The sequence below is a fragment of the Argiope bruennichi genome, chromosome 7 (genome assembly GCF_947563725.1).
Source record: "Argiope bruennichi chromosome 7, qqArgBrue1.1, whole genome shotgun sequence".
In the NCBI taxonomy this organism is placed as follows: domain Eukaryota; kingdom Metazoa; phylum Arthropoda; class Arachnida; order Araneae; family Araneidae; genus Argiope; species Argiope bruennichi.
Genome location: NC_079157.1, coordinates 85,076,865 through 85,096,486, shown reverse-complemented (window position 1 = coordinate 85,096,486; position 19,622 = coordinate 85,076,865). Strand labels below are relative to the sequence as shown.

The window sequence follows — 19,622 nt, the reverse complement described above, 5'->3', positions numbered from 1 at the left end:
ATTATTTCAAAAGCAATGAAAGGTATAAGTAAAAATTTGTAACATAAGAAGTATCCAAAATAAAGAAAAACCCTCTATATTATATTTAAGAATTTGAGTTATTAACAGCTTGTTACTATAACGTCCGTTTGTGTCATTTCTTCTTTTCTTTCACAATTACACTCGCACGGCGGAGGTCATGGAATTCATGAAAAATCTCAAGCCGAACATATCAGCAAGATTGGTTCAAATTAGTAATCGCATGACTAAGAAATTTCCACCTAGATTTATTTTATACTTAAAGTTTTTATTAAATAAACTGTCAGAATTGTGTTATTTCCTCAAATGCTGGAAAACAGCTGTGGTTGTCCCTATTCCAAAACTAAACTCTGATTTCTCATTACCTCAAAATTTTCGTCCCATCTCGCAACTTAGTTGCTTAAGCAAAGTGTACAAATCTGCGCTTCTAAAGCGCCTGAATCAATTTATCAGAGTCCATAATATTAAAATTTCCGCACAATTCGGATTTAGAAAGAATCTGTCGACGAATCGCCAGCTTATTCATGATACAGAATTGATTTGTGATAGCTTTGTGAAAAAAGGAATCACATGTGTACTTTTTCTGGACGTAGCTAAAGCCTTTGAGAAAATTTGGCATGAAGGGCTTTTATTCAAGTGCATGCGACTTGGATTTTCGTATGCTTGTACCTATTTTCTCGTAATTTTAGGGTACGAGTGAACAATGTAATTTCGTTCCCCATACCAACTCTGAGCGGTTGTGCGTAAAGGAAGTTTCCAGCGCTTTTTATCATTTATGTCAATGATGTACCGAGAATTAGGAATTGTCACTTAACAATTTTTGCAGACGATATCGCCATTCTTACACTGCATAGGGATTCACAAATAGTCACTACACAACTTCAACAGTACACGACCCTTTTACAGTACTAGCTCATCGGGTGGAAAACGAAAGTCAACTCAAATAAATGCGTGTTCCTCCTATTTACTAAAAAAAAACCTAGCAATGTCCGATCTAGACCCTTTCCATGTTTTTGACCAGCCCGTCCCCTTTGTAAAGGAGTGAGCATATTTAGGGTGAGTTTTATATGCTAAATTATGCTTTAATAGTCATATTAATGAGGCCCTCACCAAATATACAACTATGAGGGTTAACTCAACAACTGAATTGCTCCATGGAGTAAGCTTTCGATTAGGCTCAAGCTTCTACTCTAAAAAGCTGTTTCAAGACCAGTGTTGATGTATTGCTCTCAAATTTGGAGGGGGGGGGGGCACTTCCGGCCAAAACATTCAGAAGTTGCAAGTTAGCAATTGTTAATGCAACCTGGTGCATAAGAAAGAAAATACTTCATGATGACCTTCAAATTGAACCCGTTTCGAAATTTATTATAAGAACATCAATGAAGTTCTTGGAAAAATTATCCTAGATTCGTAACGAGTTATTTTAGATGCCAGTTTATAATTCGGCTGTGACCAGCTTTAGAAAAAGACCTAAAGTTGTAGTCAACAACTCTTTCATTAATTTTCCGTCTATAGAGAGACTGAAAATTTAATAACCCTGTTATCAATCTGGCGCATTAAAGTCACATAAAATTATTCCTAATTCGGCCTTAGATGATAGCGTGCAATTTCTGGATTTTTTTCAAAAATAATTAATAAAAATATCTAATTCAGTCCCCATAATAAAAGACATGCGTAACGTAATTCCATTAAAGTTCTCTTTCCCCCATAAATAATCAAAATAGTATTTTAAATTAATAATTATATCATAAAAATATTAATTAAACAATTTCACCAAATTTCATTACGTTAGAGCTTTATGCGCTCATCTAAACTATTCTAAATCAGTTAATATTTTCCTAAACTTGCAAACTATTAGTGATTATTCCAAATTGCAATGTGGAGGTGCTCGTGACCACTTTGTCACACCGCGGAACTCCGAAACATCACGACGTTGCCGTTGCGGCTCCAAGCGATTTTCATACGTTTGGACCATTGAAGACAGCTCTAAGAGGTAGAAGAATTGCAACCTATGAAGAAGTCATTGATGCGGTGCAAAATTGTTTACAGGTACAACAGCAACCCCCCCCCCTTTTTTTCCCCCAGTGGTATCAAAAAAACTTGTGAAATGTTGGGAAAGTTTTCTATCATTAGAATAAATATTCCTGTTATTAAATATCCTACTCTACACCAAGAGAATATCACCCTCGTATATTCTCTTGGCATAGAGTATATTTATTGCTTAAAAAAACCATTGTCCAATGTCAGAAATCCAATTCCATAAAAGAATCGTCGTGCAAATGTGGTTAGCAAAAAAATTCGTCTGGCCAAATACCCTCCCCTGGAGTGGTGCGAAAATTTGTAATGGAAGCACCAGCTCAGGCACCATCCTTGTCGTCTGATCGGGTCTCAAATTTACACAGTTTCTAGTGTTGCTATCCTATTTCTAGTGCTGCGTTAATGTAACTAAACTTATTTTATTATGGCATTCGATTTTGGTTTGGTTTGGTTATATTAACGTCCCGTTTGAAGCAACACTGGGGCTATTTTGGGACGGACCTCGTCATTTTGAACCACGGTCAGATGACGAGGACGACACCTGAGCTGGCACCCCCCTCTCCACACCACACAACACCAGCAGGAGGACGTTTGGTCATGACGAATTTAACGTGTAACAGACCCCTTACAAGACGGTTCTTCGGTGGAATCAGGTCACGAACCTGAAACCCTCCGGTTCCGAAGTCGAGACCTTACCACCAGGCCACCGCGGCCCTATGGCATTCGATATAGCTATCCCTCCATTATATAGATGGGCGCGGGTAAACGATACTATGCATGCTTTCTAAATATGTAGAAATATATTTTTCCTTTATCTCTCATTTAATCTAAAAAAACAACGTTTGTTTGTTTTTTAATTCATCCCGAACGTAGTCACATACGTTAAAAATCTTTAATTAATACATGGATCCCAAAGAATACGAAAACGATGAAAATTTTTTAATTGTCAATTTCTTTCCTCCAATTTATAAAATTCAGTGATATTATTCAGTATAATATTCGTTACATTTTAAGTCACCAACACTTTTTTCGTGGATTATCATTACAAATACTGGCATCCAAATTTTTAATACTTCACCTGCCATCAACATCAGAATTTCAAAAATCTGATTCTTCAGTGTATTGGGAAGCAGAATTTTGTTTATTTTTGCTTGGCTAAAATATTTCAGCGAGCGAGATATTTTTAGATATTTAATAATATAATTAGAAGATCAGAGTTTGAAAAAAGCTCTTCAAATTAAAATTGAATGTAGTTTCAAAAGTGTTGAAAGAACAAAACAAAAGCTAAGGAGTGGAGATGAAAGAGGGTCTGATCGGTTTGAATTGTCCAAGCTTTCAAGATTTAGCTAGCCATCGACATCAGAATGATTATTCATTGTCTTGGAAATAGAATTTTGCTTATTTTTGCTTGACTTAAAAACTTTCGTAAAAGATATTTATAGATATTTAATAATATAGATTAGAAGAGCACAGCTTATTGCCTTTTAAATTGAAATTGAATGTTGTTTCAAATGTGTTGAAAGCACAAAACAAAGGTTAATAAGTGGTTTTGTTTGATTATATTAACGTCCCGTTTTAAAGTAACACTAGGGCTATTTTGGTACTGAAATCCTAATTTTGAACCTCTGTCAGATGACGATTAGGGGTGGTGATAAAACGCATCTGATCAATTTGAACTGAAAGATTCGAATGCTTTAACGAGACAGTGGACTTTGAAAAAAGCAAACATGGATGAAAACGTGATATTTAATTTTTATTGTTTCATCACAAAATATACATTTATATTCACCTAAAATATTGTCATAAAATGTAATAATAAATAATAAATAAATGTAATAAATAATAAATAAAATGAATCTTTGAAGGTTGTTAGAGAAGAAAAGTACATTTTTAATGACTTCTCAAAATAATGTTGTAATTAGATTTAATTATCTTTTGAATTTATAATTTGAAAGTATAAATATTTTTCAAATAATATTTAAGATGTTTCAATTTTAAAAGAAAGAAACATTCTTTACTTTTACCTTCACTCACATCTCTGTAGAGAAACCTGTGATCATGAATCACTGTGCGCGTAGTAAAGATACAAGAGTTTCAGGTTTACTCTCCGAAACTAAATTTTTTTCAAAATAAATATTTTCAACTTAATTTTTTGAAGAAAGTTACATAATAAAATTTAAAAAAAATATATATTCAGAAAAATACTTGTTTTCATACATTTTCAGTCGGCTTGTCTAGACAAGAGCCATTAGAAACAACAACAAGCCATGGCTTTTATGATACTAACTGTTTCTTTTTTTCAAATCTTCTACTTTTTTTAAAGAAATTAATTAATAAAACATTTAATATGTTATTAACATTTTGCAACTAAGAGAAACCACTTATGGTGCATAGCGAGACAGTTAGTTTTGGATTATTACTTTTACATTTTTTTAAAGCTATTGGTGACTATTTAGTGAATAATACTGTTTATGTTCCATTGTGAAAATAGTCATTAACATTCTAATGTTCCTTAGCACGGTTCAAATATAAATTTATGTTCATTGAGCCTAGGATTCGTAAAGTACACGGAGATTAATTTGAGGCGAAAAAACTTGTCATTTTGAACCCTCATCGTATGATGAAATATCCCACAGCAAGCACATGGACATGTCACGTCGATTCGAAGACTTTTAATCAATGACGGTAGATTTAAAATGTACCTAATCTATATATATATATATATATATATATATATATATATATATATATATATATATATATATATATATATATATATATATATATATATCATTGAAGAAATCATAATTCGAATTAACAATGCTCAACCAAACATCGAAGCTTACTTAAGGAATTAATTTTATTCAAATGAAATACGAATGATCAGGCAAAAAATATCGATAAAAAGCATTTTGATTGGTTAAGAGATATTAAAGATTCTTTAAAACTGACTAATGTTTGGTTGTTTTTGCATTATGCTGTAGTTTTGTGTTGATTCATTGCTATATTTGTTGCGTGCTTTCATTAAAAAAATTGATTGCTGTGTTGCAATAAATGAACCACTTGGACCTGTTAACATACCTTATCCACAGGTAAGCCTTTTTTTGTTAAAGATAGCACAAGAATAAAAACTACTTATTAGAAAGATTACTGAATTATGTATATATGAGGAACCCTTACCACCATAAATAACCGTTTTCTCCGCCTTTTTGTCGTCAAATTGTTTATGTAATATCTGAATTGGTTAGAAATTATTTCAAAAACTCAATTTCTTAACAATACTCTTCTAGTATTTAACATAAATGAGTGATTTATACTTTCGTTTTATGAGTTTAAGAATAAAATGTTTTCTGAAGAAAGTAATGATACACATTGAATTCGGTAAGACTTGTTGTTGCTCCTAAGCGTCTTAAAGAAACGTGCAAAATGCTCATCTAAAGGTAAAATACTTTTTCAAAGGATTAAGAAAATGAGCAGAGATCTATCCTTCATTGGATAAGGAGCATTCAGTCAGCTAATTACAAATTTTCAGGAAAAGATAGAAAAAAATTTGCGTCTTTGAAACTATATAGTAAATTTACTTTGTCTGAAAATGCATCTAAAACGCGATACTTACAAGTCAATGGTCGCGTATATATACGATGACTTAAGAGTGGGGAAAAGGCTTCAAAAATTTATTGTTTTACTTTTAGATAATGCAGGCTATAATCTGTGAAACTGAACTATACCAATTAAATCATTTTTAAAACATCGAAAACGGTGGCTTTACTGAAGTGCCGAAACATTTTTCTGGGTCGTTAATGTATCGGATGATTTGTTCTGTCATTGTTGTCGATCTCTTAAATATAAACTAATTCCTGAACCAAGCAAGCTGCATTTCACCGAAATAGCAGAGTTTTAATACATGGATTAAAGAAAATAAAACTGTGAAACATCAAAATATGGGATATTTATAAATTATATTCTTACTCTAGTTCACGAATAGCAAAGTATATCAATTATGCCAAATTCGAATAAAATGTGTATTTAATTAATGAGGTTCCGTAAGAATTTTGCAAAATTTAGTATAGAAAATGGCATTCGAAGCTGTGAAGTAACATTTTTCTGTATTAAGAAGAGAACTTCCTAGCTAATGACTTGGAAAACTAATTTCAGAAGATTTCATGAAGACAGTTCAAGTATTAAAACACGTTTCCTAATGAGTATTCTTACAGAAAGTCGAATTTTTCAATAGTCGCCAACCATAAAGATTCCAAACCGTTGAGTTCTTAGAAATTGAATCTTTTCTATCCAATTCGGCACTTCTTGCACTTAAAACTTGCGTTTCTGAAAATACAATTTTTGCACACTTAGCATGTTTTTGTTGTTCGATTTGCCTTGTTCAGGGAAATTCAGAATTTCTCTAGTATTCATCCACATGACAATATAATTAACTTCTTCGATGAACGAGTAGTATTCATCAAAATGTGCGAATTGCTGAATATTTAATTTTAAAGCTGCACTTAATAATTAATAAGCTGTAATTTAAAAGTGCAAAAATCATACGTTTCTATCTCCTGTTCTTTCCATAATCTTACGTATAATAAATAAAATGTTCAAAATAGGTATGGCATTTAAGTAAATTTGTAGGATTAGTAAAATCTAAAATGCTGCCGGCATTTAATCATAAATATCTTCCTTTATAGATCTGTCTAAATTCGAATAGATGCCGGAAAAGTGAACTGCAAATGGAAGGACTTCATTCTCAGAATTTCGAATTGGTATTTCGACCACTGGGAGTGCAAGGCTGCAATGGTAAGTTTCTCCATGAAGTTTCATTGTAGTCTTCGATTTTTAAGGTCCTTGATCAATTGTATATTGATATTCAAATTCCTTTGATGTTGGATCCGTTAGATCAACAAAAGGTTAGAAAATAAACATGGCAGAATATTGTCGCATTAACTTTTGTAAATGCTAATTTCATAAGCATATTCGTATGAAAAAGAGGCAAATCCGTAGTTAGATGCATCTTATATAGGGCAATGGTTTTAATCCTTTTGATATTAAGGTATTTGAGATACTGAAGTGTTTTGTAGGCGATTTTTATATTCAAAATTTTGAATCTGCAAATCTGTTACTTTTAGTAACAGCTGAAACGGCCCATGGATTGGCAAGATGTAGATTGCAATTCTGGGGAAATTCAATTTTAAACAATTTATTTTTCGAAGTCAATGAGTCCCTTATCAAATTATTTGCGATTGCAAAGGGTTAACAAATTTTGTTAAAAATTTAATAAATCAAATTACAGTATTAAATGGCTTGCATAAGAATAACAATTGTTTTCCATTTGTTCATTCGTTTCGCTGACTGAAATATTTCTATGCCTATGAATTGCGGATGTCCGTACGAAGGATATATGAACATACATTCGAGACTTGTAAATTTTACCCCATTTTTGAATTGGAAAAACTGGCTAATATAGCGAACATTACTTTGTACTTGTCGAAACAAATTTGAAGCTTCGTTTTTCAACGCGTTGCATTCTTTTAATCCTTAGGACATATATATTGTATAAATGCAATATTTCATTGTATTGTTGAATTACGTAAAATATTTGGAAACAGCTGTGCTACTTCTAAGTTTCATTCTGATAGACAAATTGATATTTAATGTTTGGCGCAGTATAAAATCTGAAAATGTATTCGATACTCTCTAAATTCCCTCCAACGGTGAAGACTCCAAGTTATTTTTACTTGGACAAACGGAGATAAGGGAAAACTAAAGGCATCGAATTTATTACCTTTAAATTCCAATATTCTTAATTAGATGCCCAACTTTATATTGGACACTAATAATCAACTTAGTTACTGAAATGGATGCTAATGAACACTTATTTAAAATTGCTATTTGAACAGATTTAAATATCGGAAATCGATAATCCTAGACAAACCAGGATTACGTTAATTCAGAACGTTATAATGCTCAGTTATAGGTATATTTCATTTGATAAACTCAAGCGTTATAGCAATGGATTCAGGGCATTTTTGTATCTTTTGCACCAAGATACTAATCATCGCAGTTGGTTTTATTGTTCTTGCATGCATAGATAAATGTAATACTTTATGCCTGACATACAATAAGTGTTCTTATATTTGAAGATTGCTCATTATATATTTACATTCATTATATTTATCAAATATTTTTCAGAACTTTCGATGAATTTGACTCGGTGAGCATGAATACCTCGACAATGGTCCAGCCTTGGCCTTCATAAAGTAGCGCATCTTGCTGATTCAAAGTTCCGAGATGGAAAACTTGCCAATTGTATGGTAAAACTGCGTATTTCAGTATTCTTGTCCCTGGCTGACTTCTGAAATCATGAAACAGTAACGTTTATTTCATGATTTTATATGTGAACTTGGACCTTAAAAACGTTCATTGATATGTTTAGTTAGCACTTTCTGAAATACTTTTCCTCAAGCTTGTACACTTCGATATAAAATCAAATTTAACTTAATTGATAGTAAACGATATCCTACAATTGTACAGGGGACTTCAATGTATGTGCTAGTAGGCTTCCAATACTTTTATTCTTTAACATTAAAAAGTGATTGTTTTATACATCCAATTTTGAATAATTTCGAATGAAACGGACCAAACTACTTGAATTCTAGCAATCCCTACATAGCTAGAGTTTAATGTTGACATAGGGTCCAGTCGTGAATTCTTTTCTAGATTAAAATCGGTACAAAAAACTGCAGGTTACAGATATCGGTTTTTGCGAACTTGGGTGAACATTCGTTGAAAATCTATTGGCTTAATGGCACTTCAATAGCAATGACCAAAATTCCAACTATAAATCTACAGAATCGTCTGTTTGGCTTTCGCCTGATTTATTTAGATTTGAGTTCTACCTTGTATAGTTCACTCGCTTCTTAAGCTGTATCAAAATACGTAAGATTATTATCTTGGACAGTACATCTTACCTTCACAATTGCAGTAACGAATCGAGCTTCTCTGTATGAGATCAATATCTCAAACGAAGTTAGTGATAAAGATATTTAAAAATCGATGTCCACTCCACCCCTTAATAACCTAAACTTCCTTCGTTGTAGGCTTTTTTGACTCGATTATATACGGATTTCGCAATATTCTAGTCATAATGACTATTCTTTTTCTCGAAGTTTCATTGCAATTCTCAATAATTACACTATGCAATTATTTAATGTACTCCTATCTCTGTTGCTAAGTTTAATTGTTTTCTCAAAGCCATTGAAGCATCAAACTATCGAAATAGAGAAGACAAATTTGTCAATGGGGAATTTATTAAAATAGAAACTAAACCTAAATCTTGATTTGTGGCGTGGAAAATTAAACCTTGCCAGGTTTCAACTGTCCTTTAAAAAACGCAACTTTTCCATACATGGCTTCTATATTAAAATTCTTTAAATAAGTTAATTATAATAATTTAATGTATACACCAAGTGTAGGATCTGAATCGGAGCAAACAATTCTTTGAATTTAATTGACACGAGTCTTGGTTAACGACTACAAATGCCAATATTGAAAATAGAAATTGCACTTAACTGGTTCACCGGGGTCGAAACTAAAGAATAAAGTTTCGAGAAAGGTTAGTATGGAATGGAGGGTAACACGTTAATATGCTGGTCCCTGTTTACTTTCCGTCTAGACTGTTTGGGACCGGCGGTCTAAAGGGAAAGTATCGGTCCCCAGGATACCAACATTTAACGTGTTAATTATTTGGGTTGGTAGGAAAAAATGATCAAATCTCTAATTTTTAAATTTATGACGCGTAAAGTGGGATTGGTATTACTTTAACAGATTAAATCTTAGTATGATAGGGTCTAAAGGTAGGAACCTGTTAAGTGCAATTTATATTTCAAATATTGGTAGCGACTATTGTAAATTTACAGCGAGGCTAGATTTAAGCTGCTTTAATCATTGCAATGTTAACAAATTCTACACGGGAATACCGTGTTTTGAACTTTTGCTCGTATATTTTTCAGTAAGATATGAATTGCTCAAGATATTTTTAATCGTATATTGACTTTAACCTTCCAATCGAATATTACGGCAAATAGTCTAAAATATCTCTTTGGTCTCCTGGCTGGTATCAAAATGAGGATCTACTAAAAATGGATAAAATAATTCCACATAAAATCGTTTTATGCCTTAACTTTAATAAAATGGAATCTGCTATAACTTTAGATCAATTCTTTGGCAAGATATTAGTTCCCTGATTTGAGGAAGCCTGACAAGGAAGTTAAATTAGAGGTTCAAATTTTAACGCATTCGTTCAATTCCCATCCCCCTTTCCTCAATACTTTTTGAATCTAAAAATGCACTATTTAAACGTGGTAGGATTATAAGAAGATCGCATAACAAAATTATCGGAATATCTTTGTCCGAGTTGATGTCGTGGTTTAAAATAATTCTGTTTCCTAGATTTAGATTGGAATGACAATGGTAGGTGAAATCCTTAGTCGCATAGAAATAACTCCTTTCATTCTGACGCTTGTTTTTTCAATCGTCCGATAATTTTCTAGGAAAAGGCTTGACCAGAATATTTAGGATTCCAGTGCAAAGTAATGTCCTTAACAGATTTGAGAGCCATTTCCGTGATCGAAATAGCCATAGACTTGATTGCGAACGGCGTCTTTACAACAAACCGTTTAATTCGTGCAGCTATGGATTCCGATTGATCCATTTTAATTCATCGCTAACATAAATTCAATTCGTATTAAGGTCCGTTTCATTTTTAATCTAAAGTTTACATTAAATCGTTTTTAATTTACTGCAGAAAGCTTCAACAATGTCTCGCTCGATTAATTTTTGTCCTAATTTTCGTACAAGAAACTTTAAATGGTACTCGCTTTTCTTTTCAGAACTTGCATATTCTTCAAATAACGACTTCAGAATTTGCATCGCATGCTTTTATGTCGATGGTTATATTCCATAGTTAAAATCTCTTCAATTCAGCAGTTATGCAAGATTTAAAAATATTCGGCTTTCATTGAAGTTCCCTTGCCATTTTAAAGATCTTCATTAAAGTAAGGCTTAAATTTGTAAATTTTGAATATTGTATGTAAATCCTAGTCAATGTCTTATCTGTCTCGATAACCTAGATTGTAATCCTTTTTATTATACAGAATACTTCAAATCGTTAAGAATACATAGATGATTTTTATTAACTAATTGTAGCAAATTTTGTATTGATTACATATTAAGTTATGTATCTCAAGGCTGGGCGATGTATAGTTAAATCGATGTAGTGAAACTTTCTTGAAATTTAATCGTGAATATTGAAATGGATTGTAATATGTTGGTAAATTCAATCTAGTCTGAATTTGAATTCGCTTTCTTTGACACTTATAAATCCTGAATATGAAACTACTTAGTTATCGCTAATCTAAAACTGGCCCAACACTATTAATTTCAAATTGGTATTTTTTATCCTAAATTTAAAAAAAACATTCAGTTAGCTTCGTCTAATGCTGCCATTCAGAAGTCGCTAATTTGTTTTATATATTAATGGGTTTCGAACGCTATCTATAGCTTTGAATATTACCGAATTTATTTAAGGACTTATTTCGGAGAATTTAATTTTGCATCCTTCATTTTAATAAATTTTACTCCTTAAATTCCAAATAAAAATAATTAGTGACCTAAAACTATCCAAACTTAGTTGCCCGTTTTAACTATCATAGAATCCCCTTGCTCAGTGAACGTTAAAATTAGTAATTTCATCATTCAATTAAAAATTATTTAGTTGAATTGTAATGCTACAGAGTTGAAGTTTCTTTTACCAATCCATTTTTCCATCTAAAAATTTAGGAACCAGACAAATCCGTCATCTCCTTAATTTGAATCCTAATGACTTGTACATGTCATATGAATTTTAAAGGGTCTCAAAAATTAAGTGCAAAGATTCATAAAACTATGTCTCGTGAGTATCTTAAGCAACAGAACGTAAATTGAAGGGACTTTTAAAATTAACCACTCCTTTCAGTTGGTGGAAGTTCGTGGCTTGTCGGCGAAGCTAGCGTGTTGCCTTCAGTTGTATTTAGAAAGAGAAACATTTTGATCATGATGCCTGGCCAACATCTGATCAGAAGGTTTCGAAATGATAATTGGAAATGATCGCTAGAGCGGGAAACTAATAGGAATTTAACTGTCAAGTACTGGTGAATCTCTATTTAGGCGATATTGTTTCATAGTGATAAATTGTAATTAACCACCTTATATTTTTTTCATTAAAGTCGATTTATACAAAAACTTAAATTTAAGTCACTCTAATTTATGAGATCTTCGATGACGGAGCTTGTCTGGTTACTATGTAGGGAACGGAGCCCTTAACCATTTCTACTATTAACTAGTTTTCAGTCTCGTTACAGCAGTTAATCCAATTCTGCTTTTTAAAGTACTTCTACGTAAAACGTAAACTTTTATAACGTACTTCGAATCGGATAAGAATGGGTCCTCTTATTAAATATTCTTAAATTGTAATGATATTCTAAACCCTCCCTAAATTAAAAGTTTAGCATAATTTTAAATATATAAAGCATTAAACGGTTCTCCCATTTTTTTCGTTGTAGTTAATGCATGAAGATTGACCTACCAAAAATCAACTTAACCTTTGAGCTTGCTGAATTTAAAATCTTCAGAATTGTAGCTAATAGAAATCTACTTTCTGTAGAGATCGATTTTCAGAATTCGAGCAGAACTACAGTATTGTAACTGTCAATAGAAAATGATTTTTTCGGATTCAGTCCGGTGGCTATACAAAAAATTAGTTCCCTCTTGTATTCGGATATGAATTGGTAATAAAATGCTACGGTATAAGGGGGATATAGGCTTCTAAAATAACTTGAACTTCATGCAAAACGATGGAATTAAAATATATTAGATTTCTAATTTAGAAGAATGAAAGAAATGAACAGTGGCGTTTGAAAAATCGGCTTAATGAATTATTTCGGTGTCGGATATTCAATTCCAAAGCTTTGAAAATCCATCCGATACCGACTTGAGAATTTATGTAAATGGTATTAAAATTTCTTGAAGACTTCAGTCATAACTAGTTTCGGAAGAATTTTTTAGCGACTTAATTTTTTTTTCTAGTTTGTGAAGGGTGATTGTCAGCAACTGTGCTAGCCAGTTAATTGACAATCCTTTTGATTCCTGAGATCATTTTGACCTTGATGCCTGATCACCATCGAAGTTGAAATGGCTTGGAATCTGAAACCGCACAGTGAATTGATAGCAGAGATTCGAAAAGAAACGGAATGTTGAAACGAAGAATTCATTTGAAATGAATAATACTTAAATTTTCAAAATCAACCGCTAGAAAATCGCATCAGTCGTTTTAGCAGCACCTTGTTGCGCCTCGGGTTTTGGCATTCTAGATCACTTCAAAAGTTCCATCTGTTTTGCTGGAGTTCTTAAGGGAAATCGGATTTTTCTTAGTAATAAATGAGAATCCGAATAGCTTTAAAAACAATTTGAGTTATGCTAAGTTCTGCATATCCCCTTCTATAACGAGATTATAAAACTCTATTTTTATGCAATTTTGCTCTTTAAATTATTAGTTTAGTTTTCAATTTAAGCAAATCAACTACCTATCTAGTGACTTAACACAACTCGTATCTTTCATTATGTTTAGAAACGAATTGAAAATTCGAACATGATTTAGATAAATTATTAATATAAAATGTGTATTTTCCTCCCATATAAATTTACTTCCAAAATCGCTGTAGCTACGCGAATCAAACATTTAAATTGTACTTTATGAAATGGAATAAAATTTCAAAGTCGTGTCCTTGAAGAGAATTAAAATGTGCCATGTTGCAGCCGAAAGTTTCTGATGCAATGAATTCAGATTTCTACTATTCTATTTCGAACGCACAATAAAATAACTTCGATTTAGAGACGCAGATTTTTACAAATTTAATTACGATTTAAGTCAGATTTAGGATCCTGCTAAATTAGCAAGTTCCCTCAATATTTTAATCTGTACGCGGATTTAAACTCAATTTAATTTTACCGTATTCAAATGGCAGCGCCCAGAACGCGTCAAATCTGTTTTGAAAATTTTAGACTTTAATTAAAAATGTTTCAGCAGCTTCATAGATTCATTAGAGTTGGTGAATATTTTCACTTACAAAATGCATCACCCAGCCTTTTTTGGTTAAACGCTGTTCTTCGTATAATTTTAAGGTGGAAATCTTAATCCATTTTTCACTTGAATTGCATTATTTAAAACCTTGTTTATTCCTACTGATCAAGCTGAAGTGTAAGAGTATTTTGTTATGCTCCAAATGTAGACGATGTTATATAACAATTGTTTCTAGGTTATTTTATCTTCATTGGAAATGTAAAGATTTTATTAAATTTTATCTACTTGAACAACTGTTATCCTACTTCATTATGCTAGTTGATATACTTAAGCGATGACGAACATTGGCCGTAAATACTCATTATCGATAAGATGTTAATGTTTTGATCAGTGTGGTTGAATAGATATTTCGATGTCTTATTAATGTAACATAGAACAATGTTATGGAATTAAAATGTTAAATATCAATTCAAGAAATGGATTTTAAAAGAACTTTATCTGAATAGAGATAAAGGACTCGCAATTGCATTTAAATTGGTATCCAATGAAGATCTTGAAGGCGTATATCTTAAAAACATTCGTACTTGTGTTTAGTCGGTCGCCAATATGTAAGAATAGAGTTTCAATCGCTTGACTTGCAAGTTCTTGGAAATTAATACTAGCATAAAAATATTCAAGTTTGGGACGGAGAAAGTATTTGCGCTCCGTGTAGAATGGATAGCAAGTATTAATGTACATTTGTCGTATTTTAAATCTGAGATTTAAACAAATTTAACGCATGCAATCTTGCACAACTGTAAATCTCCAAGTTCTATTATTAAAACTGCAGACTTTGTAAATGTTCCCATAAGCCTTATTTAATCGAGTTTCTTACTTTACATTTGCCATTAATTACCATCATACTCGGTTTTGTTTTTTTTTTTTAAATTACCAGCATGAATGGATGCATAATAAAAGTGAAAGTAAATATTCCTTTTACGATTTTATTTTCAAATTTAATATCGTGATATTCTTATCCATAAATACGCTGAAATTGTTTCATTTAAAATTCATAATGTTCGAATTCTCGATTTAACACTTCAGATTTATCTGCGTTGCCTTTTTATCTGTTTCTGAATATTATGTGAATGAATTGTCTTGTCTGCAGTCAATGTCAAAATTATGTGTATGCTATTTACATAATTTTCAAGCTTTCATGAGCAGTACTCCTGTATGTGCCAAATTTTTTTGGGATTTTTCGCTCTAGATAAATTTTGTAAGAATTTTAACATTTGTAAATTTAATTTGTTTAAAGCTATTCATGTTTTATTCATTAACATGCGTTTATTGATGCAACAATGTTAAAGGAAATTGCTTTGAAATACAGCAAATGTGTACCTTAATAAACTTGTTTCTTGTTAATTTGGAGTGCTTATTTGTAGTATTGGTTTTTACAGTTCATTTTTAATTGTGAGTAAGGTGTATTGTTTCCGACTTGCATTCTCCTATAAAGGATAAATTCAGATTTTAAAGTATTAGTCACTTAAGGATTCGCATCGTAAACTAAAATCTTAATCGATTGATACTGTACCCCTTGATTTTTTTTTTTTTATATATATTCGGTTGAATTTAAATTGACTGAATACTTGAAACCTAAATGCAACAAGTTTCCGAGTACCACCGTCGTCTGAAGCTTCAAATTATTGATGCAGAGTACCAATTCTTTTACGCTAATGAAAGCTGATCATCGGCAACTAAGCTTTTGTTATGTTCTATCTATAGTTTTCCAAAAGATAGACTAGATGCCAACCTTACCTTCTATAATCGTGAAATTCTCCACTTAATGGCATTTAAAATGGAAAATCGCTGCCTTTTGATGAATTGCATACATTGTTCTTAGAGAATTCCTTCTGAATTTCCAGGCTAACTTCGTGCCTGCATTTTGTTAACTTGGTTCCTCTACAGGGAATGTGAATGTTCACTTCTCTGCCATAATTATGGCGATGTTACGTCTGTATTTATTGAAACTCGGCATTATGCGGATTTTCATAAATTTTGAGCTGACCATATTGTAAGAGTATGGACATTTTGAAAATGAATTCAACATCAGTTTTAATGAATCTCCATCCTTAACCCCACATGAAGATCCGCGAAACCGTCATTGTCGCTTCGACGGAGTGCAATCGGGTTTTTTCCTATTAAAAATTTTAAATTATTCCTATTAGAAATTTTAAAGACGGAAACGACTTAAGCAAGAAATTTATGTTCCTTCACCTTTTTGATATGTTGATGGATTGCTTATTGTAAATTTTATAATAGCCTCTCCGATTTCGGATAACTATACATTTACCTAGGCAAATCATTTCGACAGCGAATAATTAAAGTGCGAATGTTTTTAATGTAGCTCTCTGAAACTATTCCATATTTAAAGAAGTATATGGTTTTTCTTTATGGTTTAAATCATAACACCCTTTTTCAGCGAAAGTCAAAATTCGATAGCAAACCTCTAAGATACTCAACGTGTTAAGTAAAGTTTTTAAAATGTAATACATTTATTAAATGTTTCTAGTTTTTCTTTTTTCATTAAATTTTTTAAATGATTGTTTTGGAATCCTGAATTGGTTCGTGAGAAATATTTTATCAAAAATGGGCAAATATTTCCGAAAAATAGAACTGTTTTGAAATAAAAATAACTACTAGTCTTTCATCTCTAAGGGCAGGTCTATTTTCAAACGAATATCTGCTGGCAAAACCCGAAGTTCTAACCTCACCAGAAATGAAGTGGTCCAACCTCCATTGACGTTAATTTTGTTATTTGTTGGTAGTTTTTAAAGGAATGAAATCCAGTGATGGGGGTTAAGCAAAGGATTTTAAACTAGACGGCTACCTCTGACCTTTTGAATGTGGGAAGGAGACTGCGATCCTAACTTTACCAGATCGAACAATACCTGTCATTCTTCTATTGCAGAAATACCAGTCATTCTACCACACTCAAGACATTGCGTAAACGTTCAGGTAAGACAAGATAAGACAAGTAAATATTTGCGCGGAAATATTAAAATAAAAATCCTTTAGTGGAAGGTTTTGCATTTTGAAGAATAACTTTTGTCGTGCCCCCTGTTTGGGAATGCATAGAGCAAATGATGTTACAATAGGATAGTTGAACAATCAATACCCCCTATATAGTCTAGGGGTTTGGTAATTTCACTTTTCTCTACATTAGAAGAAAAATCGTTCAAGGAAATCTGAAGTTAATTTAATAGTGCGAAAGTGTCATTTTATTCCCATCAATCAAAATATTAATTGCCTACTTAAATTGGAAAACTAATCTCACGAGGGTATGTGTGATTAGGCAACACAAACCGTTTTATTTGGATTACCCTGTAGATACTTGTACGGTTGCTACATGGAAGTCGTTGAGTTTTTAGGTAAAAATTCGTTGTAGATATGTACGTTAAATAGTACAGTTGATTTAACCTGCAACCCAAAAATGGATGTCGCTTTGGATTGTCAACGTCACAGGTACAAGATTCCATATACGTTTTAGGACGTGTGAAGGGCCATGTATAGTAAAAAGTTGATTTATTTTTAATTCTGCCATTCTTTCCTCCCTATTCTCGCGTATATTCATGCCAATCTTCAGGATATTCTTAGCTTTCAGGCTAGCAATCTATCGTATTTCCCATCCAGTTTTAAAGTTAATTTTATTTTTACTTGCCTAATGTATATATAAAATAAACATTGCGGCGATTCAGTTTGCATCAAGAATAACTGGTTCATTTGAGGAATGCATTTATCAGTTTCACTGATAATGATACGCCTAACCATTTAGTCATTAATATGTAAATTCAGGAAACTTAGATTTTATTCCTTGAGGGAAAAAAAACGCAATTTCAATCATCTTGCATACATGGAAACGAAATATCCCCGACTAAAACTGATATTTGTAAATATAAAACAAAAAGTTTATAAAACGTGTTTTAACAGACGTCTTGAAAACTCATGTGTTCCATGAGTGTTATAGCACAAAATTGTTTTCGATAATCATAATAAGACTTTCAGGAAGTTGTTTAATTTATATATCTATATTTTAAAAGAATTTTACTTCAAATAACTTCGCACTTTTCAACCTATTAATTAGTATTTTTATATATTCATAATTGGTTATCAGCATTTTAACTTTTGGGTTATGAATTTTACACATCATTTCTCTTGATATTCTACGCATTTGAAGTGAATAAGACAAGTTTGATCAAAAGTCTTTTTAAAATGATTTTGAAGCCTAGTGTTACAAGTCGTGATGGTCAAATCCTCAAAATGCTACTATTGCCAAGAAAAATTTAAATTTTAAAAGGAAAGTTGGATATTCATATCTAATAAATTGTTAAAGGGTTAAGTGAGACTAAATTGAATTTTTGGTATTCTAAATTCCTTTCATTTTTTTGGTCATGATATCAAACCTATTTTAATGTTTGTATTTGTTGGCTTCATTATAAATCGATAATGAATGTATAATAACCAAATACTTCACCAAATTATCACGTAGAAATCATTAGGAAGCCAATTCTAACAATCCTTTTAAATAATTTATATTAAATTGCCATTTAATATTTATGCTTAATTCTGTAAATTAAGTACAAGATATTTGAGGCAACAGACAATATTTACAAAAATTTTTTAAATAATATTTGGTATGAATAATCTGAAGCATTATTTCAAGGTCAAAAATTTTTTACTTTTGATAAAAGCAGTGATTAGGTTTCTGAGAAAATAATCCTAATTAGGATTGCATATCATATGTCTTTGTAGAAGAAATGAATTGAACTTAATATATATGTGATGAAAGAGAATTTTATTTGATAATTCATGAGCAATAATTATGGAAAGAAAGGAATATATCTTACAGAAATTCATATGTAACTTGTCTTTTCTAAGAAAAATTAATTAAAAAAACAAAGATCGTGAATAATATATAGAATAATTTATAATTGTATTTATATGTAACATAATTTGCTCAAATCTAGTGTTTATGTAACTTTTAGTGCTACATTTCCCGTGTAATGATATTCCAATTTCTGTGGTTCTACGAAAAATATTTAGAAAGATACTAATATCAGATTAAGTAGAAAATCAATATATTACAACTATCTTCATAAAATGCTTTAGATTTAATAAATTAAAAGCTGCAGAAAATACTAAAATTTTGATTTTATGTGTAAAATATATATTTGCGTTTTATCAATGTAAATTTCAAAACAATATTTTTTCAAATTAATATCAATAAAAAATAATTTCTGGGCACTTTTATTTGTATACTAAAAATTATGCATTTCGGTTTTTGCATTATAATAACGAATTTCTATTAATAAATAAGTAAGTTTTCTCAGGTTAATTACTAGATATCACCCCAATTTCTATTGAAAAATTCATCGATTATTGATAATTAGGGATTGAAAATATTAAAATATTCAGTTGC

General features: G+C 31.4%; 1 long non-coding RNA gene across 1 annotated transcript; it reads left to right on the top strand.

The window, feature by feature from the left end:
- The first annotated feature begins 5,031 nt into the window (after positions 1–5,031).
- Positions 5,032–11,166, top strand: LOC129976183 (uncharacterized). Its single transcript, XR_008785098.1, has 3 exons — positions 5,032–5,147; positions 6,741–6,849; positions 8,242–11,166. It is a non-coding gene; the product is annotated as an uncharacterized LOC129976183 (long non-coding RNA).
- The last annotated feature ends 8,456 nt before the right edge of the window (positions 11,167–19,622 follow it).